We start from the raw sequence: 20,000 nt of genomic DNA on the forward strand, positions 1-20,000 counted from the left end.
GACCTGCAGAAAACCAGAAGGTTAAAACATTCCGAAGTGTCAACCTTTAAAAAAAAATATATATATATATATATATATATATATATATATATATAGTATATATATATTGTCATAAGAGGGGGTCCATGGGAGAAGGAATAGTGAATGCTTTATAGTACGGACTGCCTTATGGGCCAAGGGGGTCCCCGAATATGAACAAAAGGAATGCTAATGGGACTTACCTTCAGCTTTTCATTGATTAACCCAGGGAACGAAGGTCGCCAATTTGGAATTAGAACTCTCTTTACATTAAAGGGGTTTTATTTACAGAAAATGGGCAAGTATGATAGACCAAAAATACAGCAATTTACAGACAAGCAAGTCAAATATGATAGGCCATAAATGCAGTAATTTACAGACAAGCAAGGCAAATATGATGGGCCACAGATGCAACAATTCACATTACAGCAAAGCAAATATGATATGCCCAAAATGCAGCAATTTACAGACAAACAATAAAATGAACGGGATAAATCTCATGATAGTGGCAATTAGTTTCTGCAAGTTGATTTCTCTGTTGGCAATGGATTCCTGCGATCAGGCTGCGACCAGGAATGGTTGGGAAATTTGGATGGCTGTCAGTAAGGGATATCATGGCATAGTTTTGCGAACTGGGCAGGGTTATGCAGTCTCCTGGAAGAGAATTCCGGAGTTAGGACAAACATGTGGGTACAAGAGAAATCTCCCTTGTTACTAAACAGAACACAATGAATATTCTTAACTTCTAAATCTTAGCCCAATTTAACACTATGAGGGAGGACTTAATTACAGGTTATGAGGCTACTGAACAAAGGCACTTTAAAGGCTGACTGTGGATGGCTCGGCTGACACAAAGGGAATGCCGTAAGTGGAGATGAGAATTGGAAAATCGTTGAGATGCAGTAAGAAAGAATTGACTAGATGGAAGCAGGGGGGTGGGGTGGGGGGGGTGTACTGGCACAAACTAACTCTCAGACTTTACCTTACTTAGACGAATATTTGAGCTCTTAATACAGCATCGGCGTGCCCTTTGAGTCGCATAAGTTGGCCAGCTCCCCAGGAAAATGGGGAGGAAGACGTCTGTCTCAGGTCATGGCTGCGAAATCTCTGCCTTCCTGTTTCAAGTTGATGTGGGCTGCTGTGTTTGTGCCTATGTCCAGGTGTATCTGAAAGAGGTCTGCAGCCAGTAAGGAAGTCAAGGGAAAAACGGTCTGACAGGCTATGAGGTTATAGCTTAAGACCCTAGCTTCCCCTTTGAGCGGCTTGTGTCCCTAGTGCCTATAACCTCCCTGAGCGTACTTCAAAAACATTACCCCAAAAGTGGGGGCAGGAATTTAGGTGTGTATTTGTAGCAGCGGGGTTGAAGAAGAGGGATCTATTGTTTTGGCATGCCCGGGTATTTCCTGACAGGCGAGAATGGAATGTAGGGGACTGTCTTAGCTCAAAGAATGAGCGTTAGCCTTGGTTTCCCGCCGATTTCTCGGCCTATGCTTCAGATGAAAGGTGGTTTTATTCCTAAACTAATTTATTTCCTAGCTGCCTGACGAGGAGGAATGTAAATCCGTGAAAAAAAAAAAAAAAAAAAAAAAAAAAAAAAAAAATATATATATATATATATATATATATATATATATATATATATATATATATATATATATATATATATATATGTGGAAATGCTAACTAGAAAACTTGCGTGAAATTCATGTTCGTAAAGAGGTTTTCTATTCCTATTGACTCGTTCTCTACACCGGCATGCTTTGAACTTTTTCTCTGCTTCCATTTTCCCTGCTTCCTACAATTCTTCATTTTACAAGAGATTGCTTTATAAATTTCTGAAAAGAAAACTATTGTGCCGGATTTGTCTGTCCGTCCGCATTTTATTCTGTCAGGACTTTTTTCTGTTTGCACTTTTTGTGTCCGCCCTCAGATCTTAAAAACTTCTGAGGCTAGAGGGCTGCCAATTGGTATGTTGATCATCCACCCTTCAATCATCAAACATACCAAATTGCAGCTCTCTAGCCTCAGTAGTTTTTATTTAACTTAAGGTTAAAGTTAGCTGTGATCGTGCTTCTGGCAACGATATAGGATAGGCCACCACCGGGCCATGGTTAAAGTTTCATGGGCCGCGGCTCATACAGCATTATGCAGAGACCACCGAAAGATAGATCTATTTTCGGTGGCCTTGATTATACGCTGTAGCGGGTGTACAGAAAACGATTGCGCTGAAGAACTCTGGCGCATTTTTTTTGTGTGATGTTAAACCTAGTTCTTATTCCTTTCCTTTATTATTAGGCTTGGATTATGCAATTATAATACGTTATCAGTTACATCTGGCTCTGATTAATAAGGCTGATAAATTAAAAGACTTGAATGCTGTAAAAACATTCTACATCTTTTCGATTTCAACCCTGATGAAAGTAATATATATTAATAAAGAAACCAGAGAAACTAAATATTAAAATATAATTCTATTAGCTCTTCTGCCGTTGTTTATTCTTCGTTAAAATACACATTTTTTGAAAGGAAAAAGTTATACTGCATCTGTCACAGTGAATGAACTATTTCAACATAAGATTTGATTTTTTTTAAAGTGGGTAAATTTCAATAGAAGTAAAGCTATTTTGGGAAAATCTATTGCTGAATCCTTGTGTCTTCACGCAAAGAACGGAACTTCAAAACACCTTGAGCTAAAGGGTGAATATCTTTCTAGCATTTCAATGAGACCCTCGGGTAAGATCTTGCAGGAATCAATTTCCGGAGGATCAAAAAGATTCGACCCGATCAAGCCTGCTACTGATGGGTCCCTTCGGGGGACGCCTTCAAAGGCTTTGGCCTCCAAGGGCTGTCGCCATGAATAAGGGATAGTATTCCGCTCTTTCACAGTCGATGATATGTGTCCGGACAGGGAATATTAATGGAGAAACTCCACGCATGAATTTACAACGATCCTGTAGGCGACGCGAATACTGGTCGTGTATGGCGTCAAGCAAGATTCCAACATAGGCCGTAACGTACGTTTGGGAGGACCCTTTAAAGGGCGGCCTGTACCTAGGTAAGATAGCAAAGGTGAAGTCAACAATGTAGAACCACATCATTTCAGATCAGTTCTAGAAATGCAAGTTTCTTCAAAAGAAGACTCGTTGCAATTCAAGTCCTATTTGCCAGTTGATATCTGCTGGCGTGTGATTGATATACGATCATGTGGGAGTCGTACAAAAATAGTCCCTCGGTCACTGTTAGTTTTCTGCATCAGACCGTAATCAACCGTTACTCACATCGGACTCCCAATGTATTCTGCAAGATTCTAAACTTCCGTTTACCAGATGAGTTCGTAGTCCTATGGATTTGCTTACAAATGATTGATTACGTGAGCTCTTATGCCAGATATTTCTGGAAAGCATGCACGCATGCATATATAAAGGAAGAGGAAAAAAGGGAGGAACGTTTTACTTAAATAATGACTGCTGAAGTGGCGGGATGGCAAAATGATAGTTTAAAAAAAAAGAGCATTTGAAATTTTATTTCGCTGCTGATTAAATGAAACCAGTTGTGGAGGGGCTGGTTCAGAATGTGACTGTTTTAGAGACGCGTGAACTGGAGGAAGCAGAAGTGAGGGTAGCATGGAAAGAAAATATAGTTAGGAGTAAATATGCAGGAATAGAAGCTTATAAATACATTTGAAGTGTTCAAAGATAAATTCACAAGGCAACGAGGAGTGTTTTCATGAAAGGAGAGGGGGAAGAGTCATGTACAGACTAATTGCAAAGGGGAAGAATAGAAAGCTAGGAACTGAAAGGCTCATAATTAAGCTTCTGTGGTACAGTAGTGTCAGCAGAGCCTTGCGACGACGAAGACTCACAGTTATTTTCCATCCAGAAGAATTGTTCCATTCTGTGACAGAAAATACATTAGAAAGTTGTTACATATAACATCATATCAATACTATGTATAACTGGGAAGGTACAAGGAAGAATTTTAATCTAGAAAATAAGCCCGTGAAAAGGGTATGCTTTATAGAAGAGCAATAGTTTAACGCAGAGGAGTATGCTTTGATCAGACGTTTTTTGTGGATATATATATATATATATATATATATATATATATATATATATATAGATTATGTATGTATGTATATATACACATATATAGATTATGTATGTATGTATATATACACGCGTGTGTCTGTGCATGTATACCAAAGACTAAAACTGGATGTGGCAAATATTACCGAACTTCAAACATGCAAAGATACGGAGGCAATAACATTTGTTCGAATTATTTCAGAGCCTTTCCAAAACCTCTACTGTTCCCATAAAGTCAAGAAGAGTAGAAAAATTCTTCAATACTTCAGTTAAAGAAAAAGAATTCTTAATAAACAGAGCACCTGCTGACTTTTGTTTCGAAATATGACCAAAGTTACGAAATAAATTCAAAAGTTGAAGGAATAAAATTTCAGATTCTCTTATTTATACAAGTTTGTTCAGCGGTGACATTTAAGCTTTTTCTCTTACGTTTCTAAATATTGCGGCTTTAGGGGAAAGAAAATTTTATACCTCGAATGTAAATTTATTTTAGCGCAGAAGTTTTCTTTGTGGAAGAATTGCCAGAATACCTCGCTGTAGTCTTAGGTAAATTAAAGTATTTTACTTGATAGGAAAATACTGGAAAATACTCCGGTTAGGTAACAAATATACAATTACAGTTACAACTTTAATCAAATAAGAAATAAACCACGCAAATTCAATAAAACTGAATATTAAAATGTGCACTTCTCCTGCTGATATACTCATAACATCGCCGTAATATAACACCTCGTATGTATGATTATTTTTCTGCTTAGGTGTATATAAGAATACTTGTACTTGCGTACATACATACACATTCATACATACATACATACATACATACATTCATGTATACACACACATCACCTTACCCAAATGTCTTTTCCCCCAACATGGGTTGGCCTAGCAAAAAAAAAGGGGGGGGGTGGCAAAAGAAAACAAAGCCAGTCAATTCCGTGTCCATTCTTTCATTCTTTAATGAATGATGAAAGACTTTTGAACCATTGCCACAGCATCAGCCGTGTGCTCACCTTCAGTCCCCTACATGACCAAACGACCTCAAAACGTTCTGTACGAACTTCTTTTTTCCAGTCCATCGGCTGTACCCCAAAAAATAAGAAATTGATACAATCTGGGTTCAAAGATTCACCATTATATATAGACAGATGGACAAGTAGCCATGAACTCCAAAAAAGCATAATGAATTTCCCAATATATAAACACATGATGTGTTTATATATTGACTACAGGTACTGAATTACAGACGGGGCCATGGGGATTATGAATTGAACCTCATCGTATATCTAACCTTCTATTCAGCATATTTTTACGATTTTGATGTGTAACTCCTGATTATCAGTGCTATAAAACACAGTGGTTGCACTAAAGGGATTCTGTCTGGGAGAGCCATCTTTGAGAACCACGTGGCCCCCCACTGAATATTTACTGTTATGTTTATTTTTCTACTCCATTGCTGTATTTTCTGCCGACTATCTATGGCTAAAGATAAGTACAGTAGCTGGTTCCTGGTCAGTCTTTACAGACAGTTGTTGGAGCGTAGTTGGGAAGGAACTTCATCAATTGTAAGAATATCTCCTTTTGCCATCTTGACAAAAGGTGTGAGATACTTCCCGCTGGGGAAGCCCTAGTCTCTGACCTCTGTCACGGGATGCCTTGTTATTTTACCGTGTCATATTGATAATCATGAGCCCAGTTTTGTGGTTCTAGTGATGTTTTAGGGCATCTTGCATATTCAGTTTGCTGCTTTTGTCATTACTTTCATGGAACTAAAATTCTAGAAACTCTGTTATGGCAGCTTATAATATGAATGTTACTCATTTGTTCTGCTTAGAACTGGTTGTATGCTCTCTCTCCTTTCTATTTAGTCTGAGGCAGGTCATAAGCAACGTCTGCTGGAGCATTGCTACTAACGGGAATGCTATTAGGCCCCAAATGTTCTTAAGATTTATTCATGTTTTGGAAAAAATGCAGGAACTTCATTACAGTACACTAATAGAATAGTCTCGGACCACTCCTCAATGAACTGGTTTAAGACTAGAACCTTTTCTACCGTCTTATTTATGAGAGCATTTTTTGGCGGTCTCGTCTATTGTTTGGTTTCCTGGACCACTGTATAATTCTACTTCGTGACATGACTTTTCCTCCTGCTAAGTATATATAATACCCAAAGTTCCTTCTATTGATGCACATGCACGAGCAAGCAATATTTCGACAAACTCCAGATAAAACGTCTAAAACACTCCTGTTGGCAACTGATGAGATATAGTCGTTCAAGGTATGCAAAGAAAAACTTCAAGGTCTTAGAGCATAATGGACTTTGCATGATTAAGTTTGGTTCTGGTCTTATTATATTTGCTCCTAATATTTTCATTGTTTTATTTGCTGGATTTATGTCCCTCAGACAGAATAGAGGCCCGCATTGTGCAAAATATAGGATACCTTAAAAGATGATCGGAAACCTCAGTTGTTAGAACTGTCATCAGACACTCGGGATTTACAAATGTATGGAAGATATCCATCCTCAGAATATTGCTATAAAACTGTACAGTAGATGTTTCCAGGTAATATTACAGTCTTTAGAATAGTGTTGGATTCGGTATCACAGCAATGTCATTAAAGCCTAATGCCTTGCTTATTTTTATGATGGATTTATAGGTATGAGCATAGTAGACATTACTTTTCGTGAAAGTACAGGTTTTTTTTTATTGGTCCAGGAGATATTTTTCCTTTCACCAACAGATTGATTGCTCGTGTTAAACTTTCCTATCCTTTAGTATCATTACCAAATGTGCCATCGGTTGTATTCAAGTTTATTAGTCACCATAATTTTTTTCCAGCTTCCATATATTTTGCTGGATGGAAAAGAATATTCTTGTCATGTTTTTCTTTTATCTTTAACTGTACGCGGATACCAGTATTCAGTTATAACTAAATTTCCCATTGTAAAAAGAGAGTCTAATACGAATATTAATTTGAAAAGTTAACAGTAATTTAGCAGTGTAAAAACTCTTACCAAATAAACGCTTTCATAACTCACATTCCAAAGCCAAAGTTGGAGGAAAATTAATTCATATATATATATATATACTGTATATATATACAGTATATTTGAATGAAAATTGTGTGGTCGTTATGCCGTTACGCGCATTAAAAACATGAAGTATGTATATTATTATTATTATTATTATTATTATTATTATTATTATTATTATTATTATTATTATTATTATTATTATTATTATTATTATGATAAAACCATCTCTGTACATTAGTCTTAACTATCTGAACGTAAAACAAAATATGAACTCAAACATTTATATCAAAGTCTGGCGGGTTGAGCCGCCATGTAGAATGGGGAAACTAGCACGTATTAACTGGTATTATTAGCGTGCATTACATTGATTAAGTTTAATTACAAATGGGTCATTAACATAATGACATTACCTGAGTGTTGCTTCTGCTGGGTACAGCTAACACGTCCCAATATCAGATATTAATCATAATTCGCTTGAGGATTGTTTGCTCATCTTTGCAGAATCTAATAAACTGGCGAATGTTTATATGGGTGACGTCTCTGCCCTTTGATGAATGATTTTTCATCTAAATATCATATGTAAGTTTTCCCAAAGGTTTTATTCAAACAAACCAATTTCATTCAGAGTGAAATGAAAAATATCCCTTAAACTAGGATGAATATTGTCTTCATTTAAAATTTACACTGTCTTTTCTAAAAGTTGTCATGCAATATTAAAACCTTGATCTTTTATGAAATAATAAGCAATAACAGATCGCCTGAAAAAAAAGTAATAAAAGAAATTTTTAGATAAAGCATTGAAGAAAAAGCAGGATATGCAGGTTTATTAATTTTCTCTAGAAGATGACATGATCGAATTTTCACTGGATCAAGGTGGTATGTCATTGATCTGTACAGTAGTGTGACGCACGCAAATGAAAGATCAGCAGTGTTTTTAAAAAGAGCAACAAAATAAATAACATCTCGGGGAAAATTATCACGCTAACTTGTCATCAATACATAATAAACGACATGGAAGTGCCATGCAAATATATGCATAAAAAAAGAATGTCATGGGAAAAAATTATTTCTTCAGGTGCACAAATTTATAAATGATACAAGGGATTTTTAAAAAGACGTTTAATTAAAAATCCTATCAAAAGAAATGAGACAAATCCGTTTTGTGAAGGAGGCGTTTATGAGTCTTTTCAAATGTGAAAAACATATTGAAAAATAGCACAAAACATAATGCCCTAGAATTATTATTCAATAAGGCTTTTCCAAAAAGAAAGGAAAATATGAACGAATAATGTGGACGGCCTATGGATTTAAATATAAGAGAAATAACTGGTTGCATTTCAACATTTGCCATGCATAATATATATATTATACATATATATACTGTATATATATACACACATATATATATATATATTTATATGCATATATATATACAGTATATATATGTATGTATGTATGTAACCTTTGTCTTTCGAGGTGTTATGTAATGTAATATGATTTTGATTCGTCATACATATATATATATACACACACATACATATACGCAAGGCATTAGGCTTCAATGACATGGCTGTGATATCGAATCCGACATTATTCTCAAGACTGTAATATTACCTGGAAACATCTATAGTTTTCTAGCAATATTCTGAGGATGGATATCTTCCATAAATTTGTAAATATTCTGATGTTAATTGTTAGAGACTGATGTCAGCATGACCACAAGATTTAGCAAATGAATCAGATATTTAAAAAATTCATGGTACTGACAAACGCAGCCTTAAAATACTTATCTTTATGGAAATGTTTTCTGCTCAGAATTACGTTATCTTACATATTCCGAAATATTTGCGTGATCTCATGCTGCACCCTGTATGTATATATATATGTAATATATGTATATATATACACACATTTATATTTATATTTATATATGTATATGTAAATACAGACACACATATGCACACATAAATGTTTATATACATATATATAATATTTCAATAGAAACAATTCCCTCTTAAGAGGGCACTGTGGTTATTACAACTGCTTATGTATCTGGTAAAAATTGACCCATAGATTCTTTACATACTCACACACACACGCTCGCACACACACACACACACACACACACATATATATATATATATATATATATATATATATATATATATATATATATATATATATATATATATATATATATATATATATATATATACACATATATATATATACACATATATACACATGCAGGATGTAACATGAGATTACGCAAATATTTCGGGAAATGAAAGAAAACGTAATTCTGAGCAGAAAATATTTCTATACAGATATGCATTTTAAGGCTGCGTTTGTCAGTACAATGAATTTTTAAAATATTTGATTATCATCAACACTGCTCTCAGGCGAGCGAGGTTGTATACTGTAGGTTGCAGTAACCTGGGATGTGAGGCAAGTTTATTGCATAGTCTTTTAATCATAGTTTTTTCTTGCCCGTTATTGATCAATGTAACATTAGAATCCCTTCAACTAGTGAATCACTTTGAACAGACTTCATGTAAAATGATGTTAATGATTAGCTTATAGCGGTACCATATGGCTCTATGTGTCATGAAAATATTGTAAATGTTGCTTGGAACCATTTATTTCTGACCGCTGAATTATCGGGCGCTATTGTCCTGTCGTCCCATCGTCACGAAATTGTTGAATCAGGAGTCAAAGACTAGGCCTACAATGCCTATGCTGACTGAGTGATGGTGACAGTAGTCACGACGACAAGAAAAAGCAGGGAAGGAGGATATTGTATATTTTGGAATAATGTCAGCATTTGTACCTCTTTCGATTACTGTATGGATAGGCTACCTTTGATTGGTAGGAGGAAGGAAGGGAATTCCCAGTAATGTTCCCAGTCTTTTTTTTTTTTCTTTAAATGGAGATGAAAGCTTTTCCATTGAAGTGCTTTTCTCTTTGACTGGTGTCTGATAAATACTTTTGATGGAAAGGGAGAGATTTATAATAATACATTTTAATTCTTTGATTGGTGTCTAGTGAATAAGCCTAGCTTTGATGGAGGGGAGGTTCAATTAGCTTGCTTTTCTTGTATTTCAAAACCGTGTTATCTAAAAACCATTTAATTGAACTATTGCTGAAGTAAGTTTGGAGCATAATTATCCTTATCACCTTAAATTTTCAAAGTGGCTACCACTGGCGTTGGTACATAATGACGCTCTTTGCAAATTGGAATTCATACATTTTCTCGGAAGTTCTGGCTTGTTTTTGATGTGCTGTGAAACTTACATTATTCTCTGCAGAAGTTCCTGATTGTTGTTAGTTTTATTGTACACTAGCTGTTTCATGTATCCCCGGAGATAATAATCCAGCGGTGTTAGGTTTGATGATCATGCAGGCTAATTGTGTGGTCCTCCTCACATCATATCCTCATATTCCACACAACTGAAAAGGCAAGGCATTTTCTCCAGTTCCTTGCTCTCAAAATAAAACAGAAATTTGACACATGTAATCTGGCAGACACGCCCACTTATCTTGGCTTTTGGAAAAGCGAGGCTGTTGAGAGTGACAAGTGATCTGATCAGCTGATTGCTTGTCTCTCTTCATCCTCCCCCCCCCCCACCATTATATTATCCCAGAGTGCTCCGTCATCCTGAACTTTATCTCACTCTCCTGAGACCAGTGTTAATGACGAAAGGTTATCTTTAAAATTCACCTCACTGAAAAACGAAGTCTGAAAATGCATAACTTTATAGACCATTTTCTACTCAGAATTATTTTTTCTTTCATTCCCCGAAATATTTGTCAATATATGTGTGTGTGTGTGTGTTGGGGGATGTGCATATTTATATATGTACATTTATATATATATATATATATATATATATATATATATATATATATATATATATATATAAATGTATATATATATAAAGGATATTTATATATGTATATTTATATATATATAAATATATATATATATATATAATATATTTATATATGTATATTTATTTATATATATATGTATATATATATATATATATTTATATATATATATATATTTATGTGTATATATATATATATACATTTATATATATATATATATATATATATATATATATATATATATATATATATATATATATATATATATATATATATATATATATATTGTCATAAACTGGGTCCTTGGGGAGGAGGGAATTGGAACAGTTTATACTTATTGGCTGCCTGCGTACCAAGGGTAGCCCGAGTTTATGAACAAAAGGAGAAACTACGGGAAACTCACCTTAGAAACTTCCTGGATTTACGTAAGTAATGAATGTCACCATTTGGAATTAGAATTCTTTTACAGTTTAAAAAGGGGTTTATTTACAGAGAATGGGGAAAATATGCAAGACCAAAGAAAGAATGTAAAATGCAAACCATTTACAACACATAAATTACATACGATCGAGCAATAATGCAGTAATTTGCAAATAAGCAATGTAAATAGGAGGGGCCACAGATACAACAATCCCCGTTATGACAAATTACTCTGTTATGTTAAAATTACATCAAGTCACAGACGGTAATACATTGGAAAGGGTGGATTCCAGGGTAATGGCAATCAGTTAATTAAGATGATTGCTGTGGGGTCAACGGATTCTTGCGATCAGGCTGCGACCAGGAATGGTTGCGAAATTTGGATGGCAGTCAGCACTAATGGGGCATAGATTTGCGGACTGGACAAGATAGGATGGCTCCTGGCCTACAGATGTGTGCGCTAAACATGAGAGACTTGGCCGGTTACTGAATTTAGCTTTAACCAGCATAAAAGGAAGGAAGCGCCGGACGTGCTTCCGAGACTGGAGTCTGGAGGCCTCTGCCACCTCCCGGGAAAAGTGCGCGCCTTCCATAGTTGTTTGCTTTGAAGTCTATGCCTGCCTGTCGATCTGCAAAGAGTCATACAGCCAGCAAAGGAGTGGAGAAAAAGTGGCCTTAAGATTAAGTTCTTAGAGGTTAAGTTCCTATCTATCTCACAGCCTGGCTGTGTCCCCCCATGCCCACAATGGCCTAGCTACTCCCATATCACGTGATGGGTGTGAATGGGGGGTCCCTGTTGTCTATTCCAGGTCAGCTGAGGTGGGAGGCTACCCCTACATGAGTGAAACACTGGCTCTAACTGCTTTTCTCTGGTTCAAAATACGCTTGGTCTTATCGCACCCGTCATGTTTTCTTGGCCCTACAGTCAAATGAAAGGAGAAAATGCTTCACAGACTAAATGACTCACTGGCTGCTAAATGAGGGAGGGATAAATTCTTAAGAATATATATATATATGTGTGTGTGTGTGTGTGTGTGTGTGTGTAACCTTTTTCCCCTCAAGGCGTTAACCTTCCAGTGGTGTAATATAGTTTTAATTCGTCATAACACTGATTATTTGCAAGTCTTTTCTTCTCTGTAAATTATTATTATTATTCAGAAGATGAAACCTATTCATATGGAACAAGCCCACAGAGGCCATTGATTTTAAATTCAAGCTTCCAAAGAATATGGTGTTCATAGGAAGAAGTAAGAGAAGGTAAAGGGAAATACATAAAGAAGAGATCCCACTTATTAGAATAGAAAAAAAAAATAAATAAATAGATAAAATGTATTAAAATGCAAGGAGAATAATATTACGTTAGTAATGTTTTGCATCTTTGCTTGAACTTCCGAAGTTCCAATTGCCCTACATCCTCTGGGAAGTTGTTCCACCGTCCAACGGTGTGAGGAATAAAGCTAAAATTCGGACGAGAGATACCACAAACTAGCTTATTCTACTAGGAATGTAATATTATTTTAGTCAAACAAACATACCGTTTAACTGGTGAGATAGTTTAATGGACGCAAAAGAAAATGTATTACATTTGCTTTCATTTCAGTATAATATGCCAAGTTGATGATTGTGCATACAAGAAACACCTAGCCTAGCCTAAAAAAATTCTAGGGTTTTGAACTTTAAAATTTTCAGTAAATCAAGACAAGAACTAATTTCCTGCAGCAGTATTTAGTGTGAAGTTAGGTTTCGACAAATTCCTCCACCTCCATATTGAGAGGGCAAGAAGAAAATCATAAAAACGCCGGAAATAAAAAAAAAAAATAGTTTCTTTTTCCGAAGCAAACTTTGATGGGGAACCAAATTAAGTTTTTCCCTTCTCTAACTTTGGAATCTCTTTAGCAAACTTTGTTCATCTGGTGGTATATTGGTTTACACTTTTACCTGTGTCAGGAAAAATATTAACGCTTGCCATCCCCCGTCATCCTCCCTCTCCTCCTCTCCTCTCCTCTACGTTCATTCTGTTTTCTAAGGATTTTTCGTTGTTATGCTGTTGTTATTTAACTTACACCTTCACACCATCCTTCACCTCTGCTGGTTACTGTTTGCCCTGTATATGTCTGCTCTTTATAACTGATTTTCATTAATATACTGTTTTCATTACTAACCACTAAAGTTTATAATTTCTTAACGTTACATTATTATAACTTTTAACAGACCCACTCAACTAACCATTTCACATTTGATCCACATTTTACGTCGTCACTCTGTCAAACCGTTCCATAACTCTCTCTCTCTCTCTCTCTCTCTCTCTCTCTCTCTCTCTCTCTCTCTCTCTCTCTCTCTCTCTCTCATTTGCCCATGAGTTAAGATTCCATAGTGTGATTTCCTTGCATCAAAGCTTCCAACTTTCATCATCTTTACTTGTATTTTTGTGTGAAAATAATTTTATCATTACTTTAGAACGAGACATTTTATTTGTTATTTTTTCATAATCTCTTAATATTTGTATTATTTTTCACTTTGAATATAATTTGTCATATTACACTTATGATTTTGTAAAAAAAAATCATGTAAACATTAATTTAATAATCAATTCGTTTTTAGTCGAAAAATTCCTTCTAATTCCATTCAAGGTTTATTTTTTATCACTGGCTAATTATATTTTGCATATAACTAAAATAAATACACGTAGAAACTTTAATGTTGTTCTTGACTGCTGGCTGTGTTCTTTCTTGCAAAAATAGAACCAAAGCTTGGTGCTTAGAAAATACCGCATGCAATTATCAGTAATTATACGCTCCACTGGCAGTCTACAGCAAAGTTTTGCTTCCTGAGTCATTTTTCATAATATTTTTAATTTTAATATTTCAGGATATCGTCTCAATTGTTTCTGAAACCGATGTGATACCCTAAGATCTTCGTAGGCCTGAAACAGGCATTTCGTCATCTGAACAAATATCTAGGAAGTGGGGGCAGCTTTTAAAGCTCATGCTATCAAGTAAGTCTGTTTGATTAGTCATTATCTTTCCTGTGTTCCTTTTGATGTCTGTTATACTTTAAGGTATAACGAAGTTTTAGTATCATGAAACATCAACCTGTCATCAAGCAGTTATCCTCTGTTTAATAGAAAGTTTCGAGGTAGGCCGTTCCTCATATCTTTTTACTCTTACCTTTATGTCGAAAATATAGTTGGTGAAATTGATTAACTTCAAGAAGTCTTAATTTCAGTGACTCTAAAATCTGAAACAAAATTATTACGCCATGGGACTGACACATTATGCTTAACTATACCCAAAAAATCTTAATGTAGGATGACAAAAAGAAGGAAAAATAAATTTTAATAACAGAAATGAAACTGATATATTTTTTAGTTGTACTGCCGTGAGGTTTAGATCAATTGTTACGGATATAACATTCAGTAACATATTCACAGAAAGTTCCTAAAAACAGCATTCATAAATTCTGGAGTAAATGTGGCACTTTCAACGACTGGACGTTAAAATGGTAAGGGCAACAAAATATGGATACAACCTATATGCATTATGAGAAGTTAGCAAAGATGGTTAAAATTTTAAAAGATTTCCGCTTAGAGTCTGTGGAATGGTAAGATTACATTCTACGACAGGCCAAGACAGAGGATGCACCATATATTAAAAAATATTTCGCAGAATAAGTAGATTATTTACTGACTGATTTTCAAATATAATATAATCACAGCAAAGAAGTTGTTTTAACGCTAATCTTAAAAACACTGAAAAAACAAAGGCAGGGTTCATGTATGTACTTTACGAAACTGGAGATTAAATATGTGATGATAAAATGCACTAGTTTATTCATACACAGCAACACGAGAGTCGAATGCGCAATTACGGCGATGAATATAGTAATTTACAGCACATACGCTTCATTAAAAGGGGATACTGGTAAATCTTTTACGAGAAAAACAATTTATGGTAATGGTGTTTTGTTGCAAAAATCAACGCCGGATATGTATTAGATGAAGCTGTTTTTTTTCATTGATAATTACAATAAAAATAAATACTATCCTAGCAAAGAAAATTCATTGTTTACATCTAATGGTAAAAGTCAACCCTCTGAATAATTGATATATGTATTTCCTCTGCGAACATGTCGAAAATGTCTTGCTTAATAAATAAGGCTAATGAGTTTGCTACAAAATCAGTGCACTGCATGCTAAGCAAGCATATCTTTATGTTACACAGGGCATATGATATGGAAAAATAACTGAATATTTACAAGAGAAAAAAAGATTGTCGACTAAAGTAAAACTGATTAACGATGAATTTCCTATGATAGTTTACAATTAAAGAAGAAAATAAAAACACTGAAAACCTTCGGGCAACGTATTCATTCTAACAATTGACAGTTTAGTTTTACTCCCCTGGTACAGAAATCTTAATCTTGTTTACAACGAAAGAGTTCAAGATTTTTTATAAAACAAGTACACTAAAATTTTCCACGTGGATTTGGACGAAAGGTAGGCTTTACAAAATTTGATTACTACTGTAATCTAGAGCAACTACTTCTAACAACCAAGGTCCTCGCACTACAGAGAGCTCTTATTTCTGTTACATGGTTCTTTGACTTGAAGAATCTTTGGCCAAAGATTTATCCAGGTGTCAACAATATCAATACTAAAATGGAACTAGTAGTTCTACATTTTACCAATAAAACAAAAATTAAGTGAAACAAGTTAAATACCTGGTGAAGAAATAGGATCGAATAATCAAAGGCTACTGATATTCTGCATTACCTTAAGGTCATATATATATATATATATATATATATATATATATATATATATATATATATATATATATATATATATATATATATATATATATATATATGTGTGTGTGTGTGTATATATATATATATATATATATATATATATATATATATATACTGTATATATATATGTATGTATGTATATATACAGAGAGAGAGAGAGAGAGAGAGAGAGAGAGAGAGAGAGAGAGAGAGAGAGAGAGAGAGAGATCAAAGCTGAATCCACCAGTATATATATATATATATATATATATATATATATATATATATATATATATATATATATATATATATATATATATATATATATATATAGAGAGAGAGAGAGAGAGAGAGAGAGAGAGAGAGAGAGAGAGAGAGAGAGAGAGAGAGAGAGAGAGCGATCAAAAGCAGCATCCACCAGTTTCACGCTTCACAAGCAAAATTATTTAACAGTCGTAGAGCAATTTTGTTTCAAGAGTAATATGATATGCATGTTGGTCCTTTAGTGTAAAGTTATCAAGTTACTATAGAAAAAAGTAATTACTCACGTTTATGGTTAGTACATTTTCTGTCTCGTATGTTGGCAATCATCTCTATAGAGTCGCTTATTATACAGTATAACAATGGAAAGCTAGAAAAAAAAAGCAGATAGTCCCACGTTTTAGAAGTGAGTAGGATAGTAATCTAATTATTGTCATTATCATTATCCATATTATTATTATTATTATTATTATTATTATTATTATTATTATTATTATTATTATTATTATTATTATTATTATTATTATTATTTTAAAAAAACAAAATGCTACAAACCGAAGGTGCCCAATCGGAAAGAGACCCATTATTGAAAAAGAAATGAGCCCGTAAAGAGTAAACTCGAAAACAGTGATAACAAAGGAAGCCAATCAAGATAAATAGGTTAACAAATAAGATAGATAAGAAACAAACTAAGGGGTGAGAAAAATCTCTGCATGTCTGGTATAAAAGCACTTGCACTGATGCTGAACTTCTGAAACTTCAGCTATCCTACTACATGATCAAGGAAATTATTCCGTAATTTGGTCATAGTTGGGACAAAACTTCCAGAAACCTGTTGGGTGCTGAACTTAAGAAATGGCAAGACTATTAGAATTAACTGTATGTCTAGGAATACCTGAATGCGGAGGATGATCAGAATTATGAAATAATTTATGCAGTATGCAAACTGACTAATTGGGCGAAGGTGCCGAAGATTAATTACCAAGCGTAGGGATACGGAACTTATTGAACTAAAATTTTCTACCAGTTATGTAAGATATCAGTCAGTTGCTGAAGACCTAAAAAGAGAGCAATATTCAAAACATGGCGTAATAAAAGAAAGAAAAAATTCTTGGGACAGATTTTGTCAGCAAATTGATCTTGTGTCATCGACCTCTCCCTCTAGAAAACTGGGATTAAAATTAGTTCACACAGTATATTTTGCATCTGGTGATATTCCATCCCATGCCATGATTAGATAGATCAGATATGTTTCTCAGATATGAATTGACAATCGATAATGACTGCTGGAATTTTAAATGAGTTGCATGTAGCGAAAGAAACACCGTCAATGAAAAGATCTGGCCGGTGGGGAGATCCAGTGTCGTAAATCCATTTTATCCTCCATATATTAGTAGCGAGCATTAATTTTAGCTAATGCTCTGTTCAAAAATTATATGAGATCCAGTCAAAATTCTTAGTATGCATCAAGAACTTGATGATAATACATATTCCTCCAAGTTTCTTACAGAATGACCTAACCTGAGGTGGCGTGATATAGGAAACTGCTAGTAAAACAATTCACCAACTTCCATGAGTGGAAAAGAGAAAACAATAAAGCTATAGACATTATAAAAAACAATCATCATACAGACTCCATAGACTTCACCCAAAATTGAAGTAAGAGCAACAGAACAATGGAAGTTGTTGGTTGATCATGTCACCTTTCTTCGGAATGGACAGTACATAGATGTGCTTTCTAGCAGAGAGGAACAATACGAAGTTTTGGTATAAATGTAAAAATTTCTCGAGAATTGGAGATTTAGCACTGATATAAGCCATACGCAACTCTAAATTGCCAATAATAATCCTTCAAAATAATATAAAGAAAAGTTTAAATCTGGTGGTTTGTATCTCCAACAAAGTAATAGCGTAGATCAGCAATGATGTTGAACGTATTTGAGCTCAATTTAAATGCATTGTTTAATTGCTGGAAGACCTCAGGTGCATGTTAGCTTGTCTTAGCCTTTTAATAATCTCTTTCAGTTTAATTTTAAATGAGCAGGCATATAGCAAACTGTATTACATCTAACAAGTGTGATTTGTGGTTCCCTTTGTTATATGCTGTGTTAGGATGAATATACCTCAAGTTCCGTATAGCAGCTAAAGGCTGCTTATAACGACAATAATTCATACATAATGGGACTTGGATTTCTGTTCATTTACATCACGAGACCACTTTCACGAAGCAGATTGAAGATCTTGCAAGCGAAGGCCAAGGCAAATATTTCTAGCAATTTCGCACATACCTGTATACTGGGAAATTTAGGAAGTTCTGAGGCATAAAACCAACCCATTTAAGAATAGTTTGAAATCAGAGCACTGGATGCAAAATTCTATATCACTTTCAATTTAGATTACTTAGAAATTTTTACAGTAAGTTATTCAAAGCAGGTTCAGCGCATCATTCTCCGTCAAAAGTTCAGTTCAAACGCACTGTCAGTCATTCATTTGAAAATGCTAATAGATTCTAGATATCATGGCAGCATGACTTATTACACATTTCAAGCAAAAAGAAAATTATTTCTACTTTGATATCCACATTTTATTATATAAATACCAGACAGACAAAAAAAACCTACTTCAAGATTGCCTATTTTAACAATTATGAATTTCATATGAAACCAGTCGGTATGACATTAGTAATTTATAACTAACAACAAATGATCTGATAAACGAAATGTAGGCCACCGACCGTAGTAGGCATGATCTAAACCATTCATTACATCACTATTGTTAATTCCATCATCCACTCTTTTATAATGTTATTAGTTTTATTTATGAACTGATATAGCTATAATGCAGTAACTTGTGAGCTCTGTGATCTATTGTGTTTTACTTACCTGGCTTTATTGAATGTTGAACAAAAATACTCCTTACTTAACGTTTTTCCACTGGCTTTCAATTTCGCTCAGTCATATTTAATAGCTATGTTTTCATAATCTAAAACGGACTAATTAGACGTAAGGGCATCTACCCTCTTCTGCTGTTCTTAATTCAGAGTTCATTGATGTTGTGTCATCCCGATTGTGACTTAAACTCTGTTGTGGTATACATTTGATAGCGTTTACAAGTATTGCCACTGAATAAGCCATTAATGTTGAGTGTGTTATTTTTAAAGACTCACAGAACAAAATATCAGGAGGCATTTGAGAGAAGCCTAAACTTTGATTGTAAATCCCCACTCCCGTGAATTATTCTGTTTTTATAAGAATTTTTAGTTTTACGTATTAACTTAAATTGCCGTCGTCTTTTCGTATTTCACTCTGAACTCTATAGCTGCGAAATCCGTGACAAGAATTCGGAACAGCGAGACCAAATTGAAGTTTAGACTGACACTAAATTCCTCCAGTGGCTCGGAAAACGCGGCATTTGGGCGACATCATTGGCAGCTGCAAATCATCGCAACGATTCTTTCTAACAACAACTGGATAAATGGCGCATCCATTCAGCGGTAGAAA

At 34.5% G+C, this 20,000-nt stretch overlaps 1 protein-coding gene across 1 annotated transcript in view; it reads left to right on the forward strand.

Annotated features, from left to right (window-relative positions):
- The window catches only part of LOC136835035 (T-complex protein 1 subunit gamma-like), a 772,440-nt gene that overhangs the window by 57,387 nt on the left and 695,053 nt on the right, over positions 1-20,000 (forward strand). The window contains exon 3 of the mRNA XM_067098148.1: positions 14,320-14,446. The gene's annotated coding sequence lies outside the window, so the exon portion shown is untranslated. The remainder of the gene's footprint in view (positions 1-14,319; positions 14,447-20,000) is intronic.

The sequence above is a fragment of the Macrobrachium rosenbergii genome, chromosome 4, assembly GCF_040412425.1.
Source record: "Macrobrachium rosenbergii isolate ZJJX-2024 chromosome 4, ASM4041242v1, whole genome shotgun sequence".
Classification (NCBI taxonomy): Eukaryota; Metazoa; Arthropoda; class Malacostraca; order Decapoda; family Palaemonidae; genus Macrobrachium; species Macrobrachium rosenbergii.